This window comes from Misgurnus anguillicaudatus, chromosome 21 (assembly GCF_027580225.2).
Source record: "Misgurnus anguillicaudatus chromosome 21, ASM2758022v2, whole genome shotgun sequence".
NCBI classification, from domain to species: domain Eukaryota; kingdom Metazoa; phylum Chordata; class Actinopteri; order Cypriniformes; family Cobitidae; genus Misgurnus; species Misgurnus anguillicaudatus.
Window position 1 is genome coordinate 11,562,028 of NC_073357.2, and position 20,521 is coordinate 11,582,548.

The window sequence follows — 20,521 nt, forward strand, 5'->3', positions numbered from 1 at the left end:
ACATAAATTAGCATGAAGCTAGCATGATGCTAACATGAATTAGCATGAAGCTAGCATGATGCTAACATGAATTAGCATGACGCTAGCATGATGCTAACATGAATTAGCATGAAGCTACCATGATGCTAACATGAATTAGCATGAAGTTAGCATGAAGCTAGCATGATGCTAATATGAATTAGCATGAAGCTAGCATGATGCTAACATGAATTAGCATGAAGCTAGCATGATGCTAACATGAATTAGCATGAAGCTAGCATGATGCTAACATGAATTAGCATGAAGCTAGCATGATGCTAACATGAATTAGCATGAAGCTAGCATGAAGCTAACATGAATTAGCATGAAGCTAGCATGAAGCTAACATGAATTAGCATGAAGCTAGCATGATGCTAACATGAATTAGCATGAAGCTAGCATGATGCTAACATTAATTAGCATGAAGCTAGCATGATGCTAACATGAATTAGCATTAAGCTAGCATGATGTTAACATGAATTAGCTTGAAGCTAGCAAGATGTTAACATGAATTAGCATGAAGCTAGCATGATGCTAACATGAATAAGCATGAAGTTAGCAAGATTTATTATGAAATTAGCATAAAGCTAGCATGAAACTAGCATGAAGCTAGTATGACTTAGCTTGAAGCTAGCATAAAGCTAACATGACCAAAAGACCCAACCCCCATGTCTCTATGATGTTCAGATCCAGAGATATAAGGCTTTGTTTATTATGTTGCTAGGGTGCTCATATTTGGTTGCTAGGGGCGTGGCTTAATAGCTCAATAAGAATCCTTAGAGGCTGATTAGATGCCTGAGTAAAATGAGCCCACCCCCATGTCTCTGTGACACTGTGCTGCAAAGATATCCATCTGGGCATTTTATAATGGAAGTCTATGGGAGATGTTGCTAGGGTGCCCAAAAATGGTTGCTAGGGGCGTGGCTTAATTGCTATGGGATGATCCAGAGAGACTGTTTGGATGCCTGAGTAAAATGAGCCCACCCCCATGTCTCTATGACACTGTAAAGCGAAGATATTCCATCTGGAACGTTTTTATTCCCTTATATGGGCGTGTTTCCTGCCCCGTTATAAGTCAATGGGGAATTTTGGGGGCCTCCTACACCCCAGGGGTGAAACTTACACCCCAATGTGATGTATGTTCTTACAGAGCCTGCCAGCCTCTGCAAATGTGGTAACCCACAAGTTTGTACAAATTTCTCGCTTGCAGCTATGACCCGTCAAAGTTTGTCGCAATGTTAAGTCAATGGAAAATTTGGGGTGTTTGAGCGCCCCGTTTAGGAATTCGGTAGGTCCCATCAGTTAGAAAAGGCATAGCACCTATCTACGGACCAGTCTTAAAAGTTTTGTTAAGTTTTGTGGGTGTAGCTTGAAAGCTCTAGGAGGAGTTACAATTGGTAAAAAGTATGAACAGAAGAAGAATAATAATAATAACTAGATAGGTACATTTCCTGAAGAAAATGTGAAGTGGTGCTTGCCGTGGCAAAATTCTGGGGACAGTATATGATTATACCTACAGTCACGAGTAAAACGATCCAAACCCCGTGTCTCTACGATGTTCTGATGCGGAGATATAAGGCTTTGTTTATTCGGTTGCTAGGGTACTGTATTTGGTTGCTAGGGAGAAAATTGGCATCCACTTGTGATTACAATCCGAGTCACGAGTCAAACGGTCCAACCTCTGTGTCTCTACGATGTTCTGATGTGGAGATATAAGGCTTTGTTTATTGAAGGTAGCATGATTAGCATGAAGCTAGCATGATGTTAGCACAATTAACGTGAAGGTAGTATGATGTTAACATGATTAACATGAAGTTAGCATGATTAGCATGAAGGTAGCATAAAGCTAACATCATTAGCATGAAGCTAGCACAAAGCTAACATAATTAGCATGAAGCTAACATGATGCTTATATGATCAGCATGATGTTAGCATGATGTTAGCATGATTAGCATGAAGTTAACATGAAGCTAGCATGAAGTTAGCATAATTAGCCTGAAGCTAGCATGAAGCTAACATGATTAGCATGAAGCTAGCATGATTAGCATGAAGCTAGCATGATGTTAGCATGATTATCATGAAGCTACCATGATTAGCATGAAGCTAGCATTATGTTAGCATGATGTTAGCATGATTAGCATGAAGCTACCATGATTAGCATGAAGCTAGCATGAAGTTAGCATAATTAGCCTGAAGCTAGCATGAAGCTAACATGATTAGCATGAAGCTAGCATGATTAGCATGAAGCTAGCATGATGTTAGCATGATTATCATGAAGCTACCATGATTAGCATGAAGCTGGCATGATGTTAGCATGATTAGCATGAAGCTAGCATGAAGCTAACATGATTAGCATGAAGTTAGCATGAAGCTAGCATGATTAGCATGAAGCTAGCATGATGTTAGTATGATTATCATGAAGCTACCATGATTAGCATGAAGCTAGCATGATGTTAACATGATTAGCATGATGTTAGCATGATTAGCATGAAGTTAGCATGATGTTAGCATGAAGTTAGCATGATGTTAGCATGATGTTAGAATGACTAGCATAAAGATAACATGATGTTAGCATGATTAGCATGAAGCTAGCATGATGTTAGCATGATTAGCAAGAAGTTAACATGAAGTTAGCATGAAGATAGCATGAAGCTAGCATGATTTAACGTGAAGTTAGCAAGATTTATTATGAAATTAGCATTAAGCTAGCATGAAACTAGCATGAAGCTAGTATGACTTAGCATTAAGCTAGCATGAAGCTAACATGACCCAAAGACCCAACCCCCATGTCTCTATGATGTTCGGATCCAGAGATATAAGGCTTTGTTTATTATGTTGCTAGGGTGCTCATATTTGGTTGTTAGGGGCGTGGCTTGGGAGTGGCCAATGATGTGGCCAGTGATTACACTCCGAGTCACAAGTAAAACGGTCCAACCCCCGTGTCTCTACGATGTTCTGATGCCGAGATATAACTGTTTCAATGTTATGTTGCTAGGGTGCTCAAAAGTGGTTGCTAGGGGCGTGGCTTAATACCTCAATAAGGATCCTAAGAGACTGATTGGATGTCTGGGTAAAATGAGCCCACCCCCAAGTCTCTATGACACTGTGCTGCAAAGATATCCATCCTGGCATTTTATAATGGCAGTCTATGGGAGATGTTGCTAGGGTGCCCAAAATTGTTGCTAGGGGCGTGGCTTAATAGCTCTGGGATGATCCTGAGAGACTGATTGGATGCCCGAGTGAAACGAGCCCACCCCCTTATCTCTACGACACTGTAAAGCAAAGATATCCCATCTGGAACTGTTTTATTCCCTTATATGGGCATGTTTCCTGCCCCATTATAAGTCAATGGGAATTTTCGGGCTCCTCTTACACCCCAGGGGTACAACTTACACCCCAATGTCAGGTATGTTCTTACAGAGCCTACCACCCTCTTCAAATAATGTAACCCACATGTTTCTACAAAATCCTCGAGCGGAGCTATGACCCGTCAAAGTTCGGCGCAATGTTAAGTCAATGGGATTTTTTGGGTGATTTTTTGCCCCCCTTTCGGAAATCCTGCACCCGATCCCTTATAAAAGTCATAGCACACCTCTCCTCAATAAACCGGTTGATTTGAGCCCACTTTCATGGGACTACGGCAAACCGTGCGGGACGAGTTACGCGCCGAAAAAACGTGCAGACATAAGAATAAAATATAATAATAACTAGATAGAAAAGTTTGTTGACAAACTTTATGTTGGCTTGACAAAGCCTGGCCTGAACGTTAAAAACGGTTTGACAGAAGTTTAGTTTAGTAGGCTATCTGGTTGTTAGTATGTTTAAGTATGAAGCTAGCCTGATTTAACATAAAGTTAGCATGATTAGCCTGAAGCTAGCATGGAGCTAACATGATTAGCATGAAGCTAACATGATTAGCATGAAGCTAGCATCAAGTTTGCATGATTAGCATGAAGCTAGCATGATGCTAACATGAATTAGCATGAAGCTAGCATGATGCTAACATGAATTAGCATGAAGCTAGCATGATGCTAACATGAATTAACATGAAGTTAGCATGATGCTAACATGAATTAGCATGAAGCTAGCATGATGCTAACATGAATTAGCATGAAGCTAGCATGATGCTAACATGAATTAGCATGAAGCTAGCATGCTGCTAACATGAATAAGCATGAAGCTAGCATGATGCTAACATGAATTATCATGAAGCTAGCATGATGCTAACATGAATTAGCATGAAGTTAGCATGAAGCTGGCATGATGCTAACATGAATTAGCATGAAGCTAGCATGATGCTAACATGAATTATCATGAAGCTAGCATGATGCTAACATGAATTAGCATGAAGCTAGCATGATGCTAACATGAATTAGCATGAAGCTAGCATGATGCTAACATGAATTAGCATGAAGCTAGCATTAAGCTAACATGAATTAGCATGAAGCTAGCATGATGCTAACATGAATTAGCATGAAGCTAGCATGATGCTAACATGAATTAACATGAAGCTAGCATGATGCTAACATGAATTAGCATGAAGCTAGCATGATGCTAACATGAATTAGCATGAAGCTAGCATGATGCTAACATGAATTAGCATGAAGCTAGCATGAGGCTAACATGAATTAGCATGAAGTTAGCATGAAGCTAGCATGATGCTAACATGAATTAGCATGAAGCTAACATGATGCTAACATGAATTAGCATGAAGTTAACATGATTCTAACATGAATTAGCATGAAGCTAGCATGATGCTAACATGAATTAACATGAAACTAACATGAATTAGCATGAAGCTAGCATGATGCTAACATGAATTAGCATGAAGCTAGCATGATGCTAACATGAATTAGCATGAAGCTAGCATGATGTTAACATGAATTAGCATTAAGCTAGCATGATGTTAACATGAATTAACATGAAGCTAGCATGATGCTAACATGAATTAGCATGAAGCTAGCATGATGCTAACATGAATAAGCATGAAGTTAGCAAGATTTATTATTAAATTAGCATAAAGCTAGCATGAAACTAGCATGAAGCTAGTATGACTTAGCTTGAAGCTAGCATGAAGCTAACATGACCAAAAGACCCAACCCCCATGTCTCTATGATGTTCGGATCCAGAGATATAAGGCTTTGTTTATTATGTTGCTAGGGTGCTCATATTTGGTTGCTAGGGGCGTGGCCTAATAGCTCAATAAGAATCCTTAGAGACTGATTGGATGCCTTAGTAAAATGAGCCCACCCCCATGTCTCTGTGACACTGTGCTGCAAAGATATCCATCTGGGCATTTTATAATGGCAGTCTATGGGAGATGTTGCTAGGGTGCCCAAAAATGGTTGTTAGGGGCGTGGCTTAATTGCTATGGGATGATCCAGAGAGACTGATTGGATGCCTGAGTAAAATGAGCCCACCCCCATGTCTCTATGACACTGTAAAGCGAAGATATTCCATCTGGAATGTTTTTATTCCCTTATATGGGCGTGTTTCCTGCCCCGTTATAAGTCAATGGGGAATTTTGGGGGCCTCCTACACCCCAGGGGTGAAACTTACACCCCAATGTGAGGTATGTTCTCACAGTGCCTGTCAGCCTCCTTAAATGTGGTAAGCCACAAGTTTCTACAAATTTCTCACTCGGAGCTATGACCCGTCAAAGTTTGTCCAATGTAAAGTCAATGGGACTTTTGGAATTTTAAATTCCCGTTTTAGGAATTCTGTAAGTCGGATCCCGTCAAAAAGATATAGCACACTTCTTCAGACCAGTTAGAATGTCCGTGGAAAATTTGGTGGATGTAGCTTGAAAGCTGTCGGACGAGTTAGCTGCAGAAATTTCGCTCAGAAGAAGAATAATAATAATAATAAGTTTAAATACAATATCAGTATGTTGGCTTTGTCAAGCCAACATAATAATATCCCTGAGGAATAGTAATAGTGATGCCTTGCATAAATGCAAGCACCACTAATAATAAGCTTAGATCGAAGAACAGTATGTTGGCTTTGTCAAGCCAACATAATAATAATAAGATTAAGATGAAGAACAGTATGTTGGCTTTTTCAAGCCAACATAACTAGATAGAAAAGTTTGTTGACAAACTTTATGTTGGCTTGCCAAAGCGTAGCCTGTACGTTTAAAAAGGTTTGACAGATGTATAGTTTAGTAGGCTATCTGGCTGTTAGTATGTTTAAGTATGAAGCTAGCCTGATTTAGCATGAAGCTAGCATGATTAGCCTGAAGCTAGCATGAAGCTAACATGGTTAACATGAAGCAAGCATCAAGTTAGCATGATTAGCATGAAGATAGCATGATGCTAACATGAAATAGCATGAAGCTAACATGATGCTAACATGAATAAGCATGAAGCTAACATGATGCTAACATGAATTAGCATGAAGCTAGCATGATGCTAACATGAATTAGCATGAAGCTAGCATGATGCTAACATGAATTAGCATGAAGCTAACATGAATTAGCATGAAGCTAGCATGATGCTAACATGAATTAGCATGAAGCTAGCATGATGCTAACATGAATTAGCATGAAGCTAGCATGATGCTAATATGAATTAGCATGATGCTAACATGAATTAGCATGAAGTTAGCATGAAGCTAGCATGATGCTAACATGAATTAGCATGAAGCTAGCATGATGCTAACATGAATTAGCATGATGTTAACATGAATTAGCATGAAGCTAGCATGATGCTAATATGAATTAACATGAAGCTAACATGATGCTAACATGAATTAGCATGAAGCTAGCATGATGCTAACATGAATTAACATGAAGCTAATGTGATGCTAACATGAAGCTTACATGATGTTAACATGAATTAGCATGAAGCTAGCATGATGCTAACATGAATTAGCATGATGCTAACGTGAATTAGCATGAAGCTAGCATGATGCTAACATGAATTAGCATGAAGTTAGCATGTTGCTAACATTAATTAGCATGAAGCTAACATGATGCTAACATGAATTAGCATTAAGCTAGCATGATGCTAACATAAATTAGCATGAAGCTAGCATGATGCTAACATGAATTAGCATGAAGTTAGCATGATGCTAACATGAATTTGCATAAAGCTAACATGATGCTAACATGAATAAGCATGAAGTTAGCAAGATTTATGATGAAATTAGCATGAAGCTAGCATGAAACTAGCATGAAGCTAGTATGACTTAGCATGAAACTAGCATAAGGCTAACATGACCAAAAGACCCAACCCCCATGTCTCTATGATGTTCGGATCCAGAGATATAAGGCTTTGTTTATTATGTTGCTAGGGTGCCCATATTTGGTTGCTAGGGGCGTGGCTTAATACCTCAATAAGAATCCTTAGAGACTGATTGGATGCCTGAGTAAAATGAGCCCACCCCCATGTCTCTGTGACACTGTGCTGCAAAGATATCCATCTGGGCATTTTATAATGGCAGTCTATGGGAGATGTTGCTAGGGTACCCAAAAATGGTTGCTAGGGGCGTGGCTTAACAGCTTTGAGACGATCCAGAGAGACTGATTGGATGCCTGAGTAAAATGAGCCCACCCCCATGTCTCTACGACACTCTAAAGTGAAGATATTCCATCTGGGACGCTTTTATTCCCTTATATGGGCACGTTCCTTGCCCCATTATAAGTCAATGGGGAAATTTGGGTGTCTCTTACACCCCAGGGGTGAGACTTACACCCCAATGTGATGTATGTTCTTACAGAGCCTGCCAGCCTCTTCAAATGTGGTAACCCACAAGTTTCTACAAATTTCTCGCTTGCAGCTATGACCCGTCAAAGTTTGTCGCAATGTTAAGTCAATGGAAAATTTGGGGTGTTTGAGCGCCCCGTTTAGGAATTCGGTAGGTCCCATCAGTTAGAAAAGATATAGCATAAATCTACGTACCAGTCTTAAAAGTTTTGTAAAGTTTTGTGGGTGTAGCTTGAAAGCTCTAGGAGGAGTTACTGTTAGAAAAAGTGTGGACCAGAAGAATAATAATAACTAGATAGGTACATTTCCTGAAGAAAATGTGAAGTGGTGCTTGCCGTGGCAAATTTCGGGGAACAATATATGATTATACTCTAAGTCACGAGTCAAACGGTCCAACCCCCGTGTCTCTACGATGTTCTGATGCGGAGATAAAAGGCTTTGTTTACTCTGTTGCTAGGGTACTGTATTTGGTTGCTAGGGAATAAATTGGCATCCCATAATGATTACACTCTGAGTCACGAGTCAAACGGTCCAACCCCCATGTCTCTACGATGCTCTGATGCGGAGATATAAGGCTTTGTTTACTCTGTTGCTAGGGTACTGTATTTGGTTGCTAGGGAAAAATGGCATCCCATAGTGATTACCCGCCGATTCACGAGTCAAACGGTCCAACCCCCGTGTCTCCACGATGTTCTGATGCGGAGATATAAAGCTTTGTTTACTCTGTTGCTAGGGTACTGTATTTGGTTGCTAGGGAAAAAAATGGCATCCCATAATGATTACACTCTGAGTCACGAGTCAAACGGTCCAACCCCCGTGTCTCTACGATGTTCTGATGCAGAGATATAAGGCATTGTTTACTCTGTTGCTAGGGTACTGTATTTGGTTGCTAGGGAAAAAATTGGCATCCCATAATGATTACACTCTGAGTCACGAGTCAAATGGTCCAACCCCCGTGACTCTACGATGTTCTGATGAGGAGATATAAGGCTTTGTTTACTCTGTTGCTAGGGTACTGTATTTGGTTGCTAGGGAAAAAATTGGCATCCCATAATGATTACACTCTGAGTCACGAGTCAAACGGTCCAACCCCCTTGTCTCTACGATGCTCTGATGCGGAGATATACGGCTGTGTTTACTCTGTTGCTAGGGTACTGTATTTGGTTGCTAGTGAAAAATGGCATCCCATAGTGATTACACTCTGAGTCACGAGTCAAACGGTCCAACCCCTGTGTCTCTACGATGTTCTGATGCGGAGATATAAGGCTTTGTTTACTCTGTTGCTAGGGTACTGTATTTGGTTGCTAGGGAAAAAATTGGCATCCCATAATGATTACACTCTGAGTCACGAGTCAAACGGTCCAACCCCCGTGTCTCTACGATGTTCTGATGCGGAGATATAAGGCTTTGTTTACTCTGTTGCTAGGGTACTGTATTTGGTTGCTAGGGAAAAAATTGGCATCCCATAATGATTACACTCCGAGTCACTAGTCAAACGGTCCAACCCCCGTGTCTCTACGATGTTCTGATGCGGAGATATAACTGTTTGAATTTTATGTTGCTAGGGTGCTCAAAAGTGGTTGCTAGGGGCGTGGCTTAAAAGCTTTGGGAATATCCTGATAGACTGATTGGATGTCTGAGTAAAATGAGCCCACCCCCTTGTCTTTACGACATTGTAAAGCAAAGATATCCCATCTGGAACTTTTTTATTCCCTTATATGGGCATGTTTCCTGTCCCATTATAAGTCAATGGGAATTTTCGGGTGCCTCTTACACCCCAGGGGTACAACTTACACCCCATTGTGATCCATGTTCTTACAGAGTCTACCACCCTCTTCAAATAATGTAACCCACATGTTTTTACAAAATCCTCGCTCGTACCTATGACCCGTCAAAGTTTTTGCAATGTTAAGTCTATGGGATTTTCTCCCATTGACTTTTCATTGGGGCACTTTTGGGCGCCTCTTACACCCCAGGGGTACAACTTACACCCCAATGTGATGTATGTTCTTACAGAGTCTACCACCCTCTTCAAATGTTGTAACCCACATGTTTCTACAAAATCCTCGAGCGGAGCTATGACTCGTCAAAGTTGGGCGCAATGTTAAGTCAATGGGATTTTTCGGGTGGTTTTTCGCCCCCCTTTCGGAAATCCTGCACCCGATCGCTTATAAAAGTCATAGCAGTCGTGTCCTTAATAAGCCCGTCGATTTGAGCCCTCTTTCATGGGTCTACGACAAACCGTGCGGGACGAGTTAGGTGCCGAAAAAACGTGCAGATGTAAGAATAAAATATAATAATAACTAGATATTAAAGTTTGAGGACAAACTTTATGTTGGCTTGACAAAGCCTGGTCTGAACGTTTAAGACAGTTTGACAGAAGTATCTTGTTGTTAGAATGCTTAAGTATGAAGCTTTTTAAAATAAAGCTAACATAATTTAGCAAAAAGCTAGCCTGATTTAGCATGAAGCTAACATGATTTAGCATAAAGCTAACATGTTTAAAGACCCAACCCCCATGTCTCTATGATGTTCTGATGCGGAGATATAAGGCTTTGTTTGTTCCGTTGCTAGGGTACTAAGTTTGGTTGCTAGGCAGAAAATCGGCATCCCATAATGATCACACTTCAAGCCACAAGTAAAACGGTCCTACCTCCGTGTCTCTATGAAGTTCTGAAGGGGAGATATAAGGCTTTGTTTATTCCGTTGCTAGGGTACTAAGTTTGGTTGCTAGGGAGAAAATTGGCATCCCATAATGATTACACTTTAAGCCACAAGTAAAACGGTCCAACGCCCGTGTCTCTACGATGTTCTGATGCGGAAATATAAGGCTTTGTTTATTCCGTTGCTAGGGTACTAAGTTTGGTTGCTAGGGAGAAAATTGGCATCCCATAATGATTACACTTTAAGCCACAAGTAAAACGGTCCAACCCCAGTGTCTCTACGATGTTCTGATGCGGAAATATAAGGCTTTGTTTATTCCGTTGCTAGGGTACTAAGTTTGGTTGCTAGGGAGAAAATTGGCATCCCATAATGATCACACTTCAAGCCACAAGTAAAACGGTCCAACCCCCGTGTCTCTATGATGTTCTGTTGTGGAGATATAAGGCTTTGTTTGTTCAGTTGCTAGGGTACTAAGTTTGGTTGCTAGGGAGAAAATTGGCATCCCATAATGATCAAACTTCAAGCCACAAGTAAAACGGTCCTACCTCCGTGTCTCTATGAAGTTCTGAAGCGGAGATATAAGGCTTTGTTTATTCTGTTGCTAGGGTACTAAGTTTGGTTGCTAGGGAGAAAATTGGCATCCCATAATGATCATACTTCAAGCCACAAGTAAAACGGTCCAACCCCTGTGTCTCTATGATGTTCTGAAGCGGAGATATAAGGCTTTGTTTATTCCGTTGCTAGGGTACTAAGTTTGGTTGCTAGGGAGAAAATTGGCATCCCATAATGATTACCCTTCAAGCCACAAGTAAAACGGTCCAACCCCCGTGTCTCTATGATGTTCTGAAGCGGAGATATAAGGCTTTGTTTATTCCGTTGCTAGGGTACTAAGTTTGGTTGCTAGGGAGAAAATTGGCATCCCATAATGATCACACTTCAAGCCACAAGTAAAACGGTCCAACCCCCGTGTCTCTATGATGTTCTGAAGCGGAGATATAAGGCTTTGTTTATTCCGTTGCTAGGGTACTAAGTTTGGTTGCTAGGGAGAAAATTGGCATCCCATAATGATCACCCTTCAAGCCACAAGTTAAACGGTCCAACCCCCGTGTCTCTATGATGTTCTGAAGCGGAGATATAAGGCTTTGTTTGTTCTGTTGCTAGGGTGCTCATATTTGGTTGCTAGGGGCGTGGCTTAATAACTCTGTAAGAATCCTGAGAGTCTGATTGGATGCCTGAGTAAAATGAGCCCACCCCCATGTCTCTGCGACACTCTTAAGTGAAGATATTCCATCCGGGACGCTTTTATTCCCTTATATGGGCGTGCTTCCTCCCCCATTATAAGTCAATGGGAAATTTTGGGGGCCTCTTACACCCCAGGGGTACAGCTTACACCCCATTGTGATGTATGTTCTTACAGAGCCTGTCAGCCTCTTCAACTGTGATAACCCACAAGTTTCTACAAATTTCTCGTTCACAGCTATGACCCGTCAAAGTTGGTCGTAATGTTAAGTCAATGGAAATTTTGGGGTGTTTGAGCGCCCCGTTTAGGAATTCGGAAGGTCCCATCAGTTAGAAAAGTCATAGCATAAATCTACGGACCAGTCTTAAAAGTTTTGTAAAGTTTTGTGGGTGTAGCTTGAAAGCTCTAGGAGGAGTTACAATTGGTAAAAGTGGGGGAGCATAAGAATAATAATAATAATAATAACTAGATAGGTACATTTCCTGAAGAAAATGTGAAGTGGTGCTTGCCGTGGCAAAATTCTGGGGGCAATGTATGATTATACTCCGAGTCACGAGTCAAACGGTCCAACCCCCGTGTCTCTACGATGTTCTGATGTGGAGATATAAGGCTTTGTTTATTGAAGGTAGTATGATTAGCATGATGTTAGCATAATTAACGTGAAGGTAGTATGATGTTAACATGATTAGCATGAAGCTAGCATAAAGCGAACATCATTAGCTTGAAGCTAACATGATGTTAATATGATTAGCATGAAGTTAGCATGATGTTAGCATGATTATCAGGAAGTTGGCATGATGATAGCATGATTAGCATGAAGTTAGCATGAAGCTAGCATGATGTTAACATGAGTAGCATGAAGCTAACATGATTAGCATGAAGTTAGCATGAAGCTAGCATTAAGCTAGCATGATTAGCATGAAGCTAGCATGATTAGCATGAAGCTAGCATGATTAGCATGATGTTAGCATGATTAGCATGATTAGCATGATGTTAGCATGATTAGCATGAAGTTAGCATGAAGCTAGCATGATGTTAACATGATTAGCATGAAGCTAGCACGAAGCTAACATGATTAGCATAAAGTTAGCATGATTAGCATGAAGTTAGCATGAAGCTAGCATGAGGCTAGTATGATTAGCATGAAGCTAGCATGAAGCTAACATGATTAGCATGAAGTTAGCATGATGTTAGCATGATTATCAGGAAGTTGGCATGATGTTAGCATGATTAGCTTGAAGTTAGCATGAAGCTAGCATGATGTTAACATGATTAGCATGAAGCTAGCATGAAGCTAACATGATTACCATGAAGTTAGCATGAAGCTAGCATTAAGCTAGCATGATTAGCATGAAGCTAGCATGAAGCTAGCATGATTAGCATGAAGCTAGCATGATTAGCATGAAGCTAGCATGAAGCTAGCATGATTAGCATGAAGCTAGCATGATTAGCATGATGTTAGCATGATTAGCATGATGTTAGCATGATTAGCATGAAGTTAGCATGAAGCTAGCATGAAGCTAGCATGATTAGCATGAAGCTAGCATGAAGCTAACATGATTAGCATGAAGTTAGCATGATTAGCATGAAGCTAGCATGATGTTAGCATGATGTTTGCATGATTAACATGATGTTAGCATGAAGCTAACATGAAGCTAGCATGAAGCTAGCATGATTAGCATGAAGCTAGCATGAAGCTAACATGATTAGCATGAGGCTAGCATGATTAGCATCAAGCTAGCATGATATTAGCATGATTAGCATGAAGTTAGCATGATGTTAGAATGATTAGCATAAAGATAGCATGATGTTAGCATGATTAGCATGAAGCTAGCATGATGTTAGCATGATTAACAAGAAGTTAACATGAAGTTAGCATGAAGCTAGCATGATTTAACATGAAGTTAGCAAGATTTATTATGAAACTAGCATGAAGCTAGTATGACTTAGCATTAAGCTAGCATGAAGCTAACATGACCCAAAGACCCAACCCCCATGTCTCTATGATGTTCGGATCCAGAGATATAAGGCTTTGTTTATTATGTTGCTAGGGTGCTCTTATTTGGTTGTTAGGGGCGTGGCTTGGGAGTGGCCAATAATGTGGCCAGTTATTACACTCTGAGTTACAAGTAAAATGGTCCAACCCCCGTGTCTCTACGATGTTCTGATGCGAAGATATAAGGCTTTGTTTATTGTGTTGCTAGGGTGCTCATATTTGGTTGCTAGGGGCGTGGCTTGGGAGTGGCCAATGATATGGCCAGTGATTACATTCCGAGTCACAAGTAAAACGGTCCAACCCCCGTGTCTCTACGATGTTCTGATGCCGAGATATAACTGTTTCAATGTTATGTTGCTAGGGTGCTCAAAAGTGGTTGCTAGGGGCGTGGCTTAATACCTCAATAAGGATCCTGAGAGACTGATTGGATGTCTGGGTAAAATGAGCCCACCCCCAAGTCTCTATGACACTGTGCTGCAAAGATATCCATCCTGGCATTTTATAATGGCAGTCTATGGGAGATGTTGCTAGGGTGCCCAAAATTGTTGCTAGGGGCGTGGCTTAATAACTCTGGGAGGATCCTGAGAGACTGATTGGATGCCCAAGTAAAATGAGCCCACCCACGTATCTCTACGACACTGTAAAGCAAAGATATCCCATCTGGAACGGTTTTATTCCCTTATATGGGCGTGTTTCCTGGCCCATTATAAGTCAATGGGGCACTTTTGGGCACCTCTTACACCCCAGGGGTACAACTTACACCCCATTGTGATCCATGTTCTTACAGAGCCTACCGCCCTCTTCAAATGTTGTAACCCACATATTTCTACAAAATCCTCGAGCGGAGCTATGACTCGTCAAAGTTCGGCACAATGTTAAGTCAATGGGATTTTTTGGGTGATTTTTTGCCCCCCTTTCGGAAATCCTGCACCCGATCCCTTATAAAAGTCATAGCACACCTCTCCTCAATAAACCGGTCGATTTGAGCCATCTTTCATGGGACTACGGCAAACCGTGCGGGACGAGTTACGTGCCGAAAAAACGTGCAGACATAAGAATAAAATATAATAATAACTAGATAGGTACATTTCCTGAAGAAAATGTGAAGTGGTGCTTGCCGTGGCAAAATTCTGGGTAACATATATGATTATACTCCAAGCCAAAAGTAAAACGATACAACTCCCGTGTCTCTATGATGTTCTGATGCGGCGATATAAGGCTATGTTTATCCGGTTGCTAGGGTACTGTATTTGGTTGCTAGGGGAAAAAATGGCATCCACTAGTGATTACTCTCCGAGTCACGAGTCAAACGGTCCAACCCCCGTGTCTGTACAATGTTCTGATGCGGAGATATAAGGCTTTGTTTACTCTGTTGCTAGGGTACTGAATTTGGTTGCTAGGGGAAAAAATGGCATCCACTAGTGATTACCCTCCGAGTCACGAGTCAAACGGTCCAACCCCCGTGTCTCTACGATGTTCTGATGCGGAGATATAAGGCTTTGTTTACTATGTTGCTAGGGTACTGAATTTGGTTGCTAGGGGAAAAAATGGCATCCACTAGTGATTACTCGCCGAGTCACGAGTCAAACGGTCCAACCCCCGTGTCTCTACGATGTTCTGATGCGGAGATATAAGGCTTTGTTTACTCTGTTGCTAGGGTACTGTATTTGGTTGCTAGGGAAAAAATTTGGCATCCCATAATGATTACACTCCGAGTCACGAGTCAAACGGTCCAACCCCCGTGTCTCTACGATGTTCTGATGCGGAGATATAAGGCTTTGTTTACTATGTTGCTAGGGTACTGTTTTTGGTTGCTAGGGAAAAAATTGGCATCCCATAATGATTACACTCTGAGTCACAAGTCAAATGGTCCAACTCCCGTGTCTCTACGATGTTCTGATGCGGAGATATAAGGCTTTGTTTACTCTGTTGCTAGGGTACTGTATTTGGTTGCTAGGGAAAAAATTGGCATCCCATAATGATAACACTCAGTGTCACGAGTCAAACGGTCCATCCCCCTAGTCTCTACGAGGTACAGATGCGGAGATATAAGGCTTTGTTTATTCGGTTGCTAGGGTACTGTATTTGGTTGCTATGGAAAAAATTGGCATCCCATAGTGATTACACTCTGAGTCACGAGTCAAACGGTCCAGCCCCCGTGTCTCTACGATGTTCTGATGTGGAGATATAAGGCTTTGTTTACTCTGTTGCTAGGGTACTGTATTTGGTTGCTAGGGAAAAAATTGGAATACCATAATGATAACTCTCTGATTCAAGTGTCAAACTGTCCAACCGCCTTGTCTATAGTATGTTCTGATGCGGAGATATAAGGCTTTGTTTACTCTGTTGCTAGGGTACTGTATTTGGTTGCTAGGGAAAAAATTGGCATCCCATAATGATTACACTCTGAGTCACGAGTCAAACGGTCCAACCCCCGTGTCTCTACGATGTTCGGATGTCGAGATATAACTGTTTGAATTTTATGTTGCTAGGGTGCTCAAAAGTGGTTGCTAGGGGCGTGGCTTAATACCTATGTAAGGATCCTGAGAGACTGATTGGATGCCTGAGTAAAAATGAGCCCACCCCCATGTCTCTATGACACTGTGTTGCAAAGATATCCATCTGGGCATTTTATAATGGCAGTCTATGGGAGATGTTGCTAGGGTGCCCAAAATTGTTGCTAGGGGCGTGGCTTAATAGCTCTGGGATGATCCTGAGAGACTGATTGGATGCCCGAGTGAAATGAGCCCACCCACTTATCTCTACGACACTGTAAAGCAAAGATATCCCATCTGGAACTGTTTTATTCCCTTATATGGGCATGTTTCCTGCCCCATTATAAGTCAATGGGAATTTTCGGGTGCCTCTTACACCCCAGAGGTACAACTTACACCCCAATGTCATGTATGTTCTTACATAGCCTACCACCCTCTTCAAATTTAGTAACCCACATGTTTCTACAAAATCCTCACTCGTACCTATGACCCGTCAAAATTTTTCCAATGGTAAGTCTATGGGATTTTGCCCCATTGACTTTTCATGGGGCATTTTTGGGCACCTCTTACACCCCAGGGGTACAACTTACACCCCATTGTGATCCATGTTGTTACAGAGCCTACCACCCTCTTCAAATGTTGTAACCCACATGTTTCTATAAAATCCTCGAGCGGAGCTATGACTCATCAAAGTTGGGCGCAATGTTAAGTCAATGGGATTTTTCGGGTGGTTTTTCGCCCCCCTTTCGGAAATCCTGCACCCGATCCCTTATAAAAGTCATAGCAGACGTGTCCTCAATAAGCCGGTCATTTTGAGCCCTGTTTCATTGGTCTACGACAAACCGTGCGGGACGAGTTACGCGCCGAAAAAGTGTCCAGATATAAGAATAAATAAAGATATAATAAATAATAAGTATGAGCAATAGTAATAGTGATGCCTTGCATAAATGCAAGCACCACTAATAAGGCTTTGTTTACTCTGTTGCTAGGGTACTGTATTTGGTTGCTAGGGGGAAAATTGGCATCCACCAGTGATTACACTCCAAGTCACAAGTCAAACGGTCCAACCCCTGTGTCTCTACGATGTTCTGATGCGGAGATATAAAGCTTTGTTTACTCTGTTGCTAGGGTACTGTATTTGGTTGCTAGGGAGAAAATTGGCATCCACTAGTGATTACCCTCCGAGTCACGAGTAAAACGGTCCAACCCCCGTGTCTCTACGATGTTCTGATGCGGAGATATAAGGCTTTGTTTACTCTGTTGCTAGGGTGTTCATATTTGGTTGCTAGGGGCGGGGCTTAACACCTCTTGGCATCCACTAGTGATTACCCTCCGAGTCACGAGTAAAACGGGTCCAACCCCCGTGTCTCTACGATGTTCTGATGCGGAGATATAAGGCTTTGTTTATTTGGTTGCTAGGGTACTGTATTTGGTTGCTAGGGGGTAAATTGACATCCAAAAATGATTACAGTCCGAGTCACGAGTCAAACGGTCCAACCCCCGTCTCTCTACTATGTTCTGATGCAGAGATATAAGGCTTTTTTTATTCGGTTGCTAAGGTACTGTATTTGGTTGCTAGGGAAAAAATTGGCAACCACTAGTGATTACACTCCCAGTTACGAGTCAAACGGTCCAACCCCTGTGTCTCTACGATGTTCTGATGCGGAGATATAAGGCTTTGTTTACTCTGTTGCTAGGGTACTGTATTTGGTTGCTAGGGAAAAAATTGGCATCCAATAGTGATTACACTCTGAGTCACGAGTCAAACGGTCCGACCCCCGTGTCTCTACGATGTTCTGATGCGGAGATATAAGGCTTTGTTCACTCTGTTGCTAGGGTACTGTATTTGGTTGCTAGGGAAAAAATTGGCATCCCATAGTGATTACACACTGAGTCACGAATCAAACGGTCCAACCCCTGTGTCTCTACGATGTTCTGATGCGGAGATATAAGGCTTTGTTTACTCTGTTGCTAGGGTACTGTATTTGGTTGCTAGGGAGAAAATTGGCATCCACTAGTAATTACCCTCCGAGTCACGAGTAAAACGGTCCAACCCCCGTGTCTCTACGATGTTCTGATGCGGAGATATAAGGCTTTGTTTACTCTGTTGCTAGGGTACTGTATTTGGTTGCTAGGGGCGGGGCTTAACACCTCTTGGCATCCACTAGTGATTACCCTCCGAGTCACGAGTAAAACGGTCCAACCCCCGTGTCTCTACGATGTTCTGATGCGGAGATATAAGGCTTTGTTTATTTGGTTGCTAGGGTACTGTATTTGGTTGCTAGGGGGTAAATTGACATCCAAAAATGATTACAGTCCGAGTCACGAGTCAAACGGTCCAACCCCCGTCTCTCTACTATGTTCTGATGCAGAGATATAAGGCTTTGTTTATTCGGTTGCTAAGGTACTGTATTTGGTTGCTAGGGAAAAAATTGGCATCCACTAGTGATTACACTCCCAGTTACGAGTCAAACGGTCCAACCCCCTTGTCTCTACGATGTTCTGATGCGGAGATATAAGGCTTTGTTTACTCTGTTGCTAGGGTTCTGTTTTTGGTTGCTAGGGAAATATTGGCATCCACTAGTGTTTACCATCCTAGTCCCGATTGAAACGGTCCAACCCCGGTGTCTCTACGATGTTCTGATGCGGAGATATAAGGCTTTGTTTACTCTGTTGCTAGGTTACTGTATTAGGTTGCTAGGGAAAAAATTGGCATCCAATAGTGATTACACTCTGAGTCACGAGTCAATCGGTCCGACCCCCGTGTCTCTACGATGTTCTGATGCGGAGATATAAGGCTTTGTTTACTCTGTTGCTAGGGTACTGTATTTGGTTGCTAGGGAAAAAATTGGCATCCCATAGTGATTACACACTGAGTCACGAATCAAACTGTCCAACCCCAGTGTCTCTACGACGTTCTGATGCGGAGATATAAGGCTTTGTTTACTCTGTTGCTAGGGTACTGTATTTGGTTGCTATGGAAAAAATTGGCACCCCATAATGATCACACTCTGAGTCACGAGTCAAATGGTCCAACCCCCGTGTCTTTATGATGTTCTAATGCCGAGATATAACTGTTTGAATTTTATGTTGCTAGGGTGCTCAAAAGTGGTTGCTAGGGGCGTGGCTTAATACCTATGTAAGGATCCTGAGAGACTGGTTGGATGCCTGAGTAAAATGAGCCCACCCCTCTACGACGGTTTAATGCGAAGATATCCCATCTGGAAATGTTTTATTCCCTTATATGGGCGTGTTTCCTGCCCCGTTATAAGTCAATGGGAAATTTCGGGCTCCTCTTACACCCCAGGGGTACAACTTATACCCCATTGTGATGTATGTTCTTACAGAGTCTACCACCCTCTTCAAATAATGTAACCCACACGTTTCTACAAAATCCTCGAGCGGAGCTATGACCCGTCAAAGTTCGGCGCAATGTTAAGTCAATGGGATTTTTTGGGTGATTTTTCGCCCCCCTTTCGGACACTCTGCACCTGATCACTTATAAAAGTCATAGCACGCCTCTCCTCAATAATCCGGTCGATTTGAGCCCTCTTTCATGGGTCTATGACAAATCGTGCGGGACGAGTTACGCGCCGAAATTTTGTCCAGATATAAAAATAATAATAATAACTAGATAGGTACATTTCCAGAAGAAAATGTGAGTGGTGCTTGCCGTGGCAAAATTCTGGGGACAGTATATGATTATACTCCAAGCCAAAAGTAAAAAGATCCAACTCCCGTGTCTCTACGATGTTCTGATGCGGAGATATAAGGCTGTGTTTATCCGGTTGCTAGGGTACTGTATTTGGTTGCTAGGAAAAAAATTGGCATCCACTTGTGATTACCCTCCGAGTCACGAGTCAAACGGTCCAACCCCCGTGTCTCTACGATGTTCTGATGCTGAGATATAAGGCTTTGTTTACTCTGTTGCTAGGGTACTGTATTTGGTTGCTAGGGAAAATATTGGCATCCCATAGTGATTACCCGCCGAGTCACAAGTCAAACGGTCCCACCCCCGTGTCTCTACGATGTTCTGATGCGGAGATATAAAGCTTTGTTTACTCTGTTGCTAGGGTACTGTATTTGGTTGCTAGGGAAATAATTGGCATCCCATAATGATTACACTCTGAGTCACGAGTCAAACGGTCCAACCCCCGTGTCTCTACGATGTTCGGATGCCGAGATATAAGGCTTTGTTTACTATGTTGCTAGGGTACTGTATTTGGTTGCTAGGGAAAAAATTGGCATCCCATAATGATTACACTCTGAGTCACGAGTCAAACGGTCCAACCCCCGTGTCTCTACGATGTTCTGATGCGGAGATATAAGGCTTTGTTTACTCTGTTGCTAGGGTACTGTATTTGGTTGCTAGGGAAAAAATTGGCATCCCATAATGATTTCA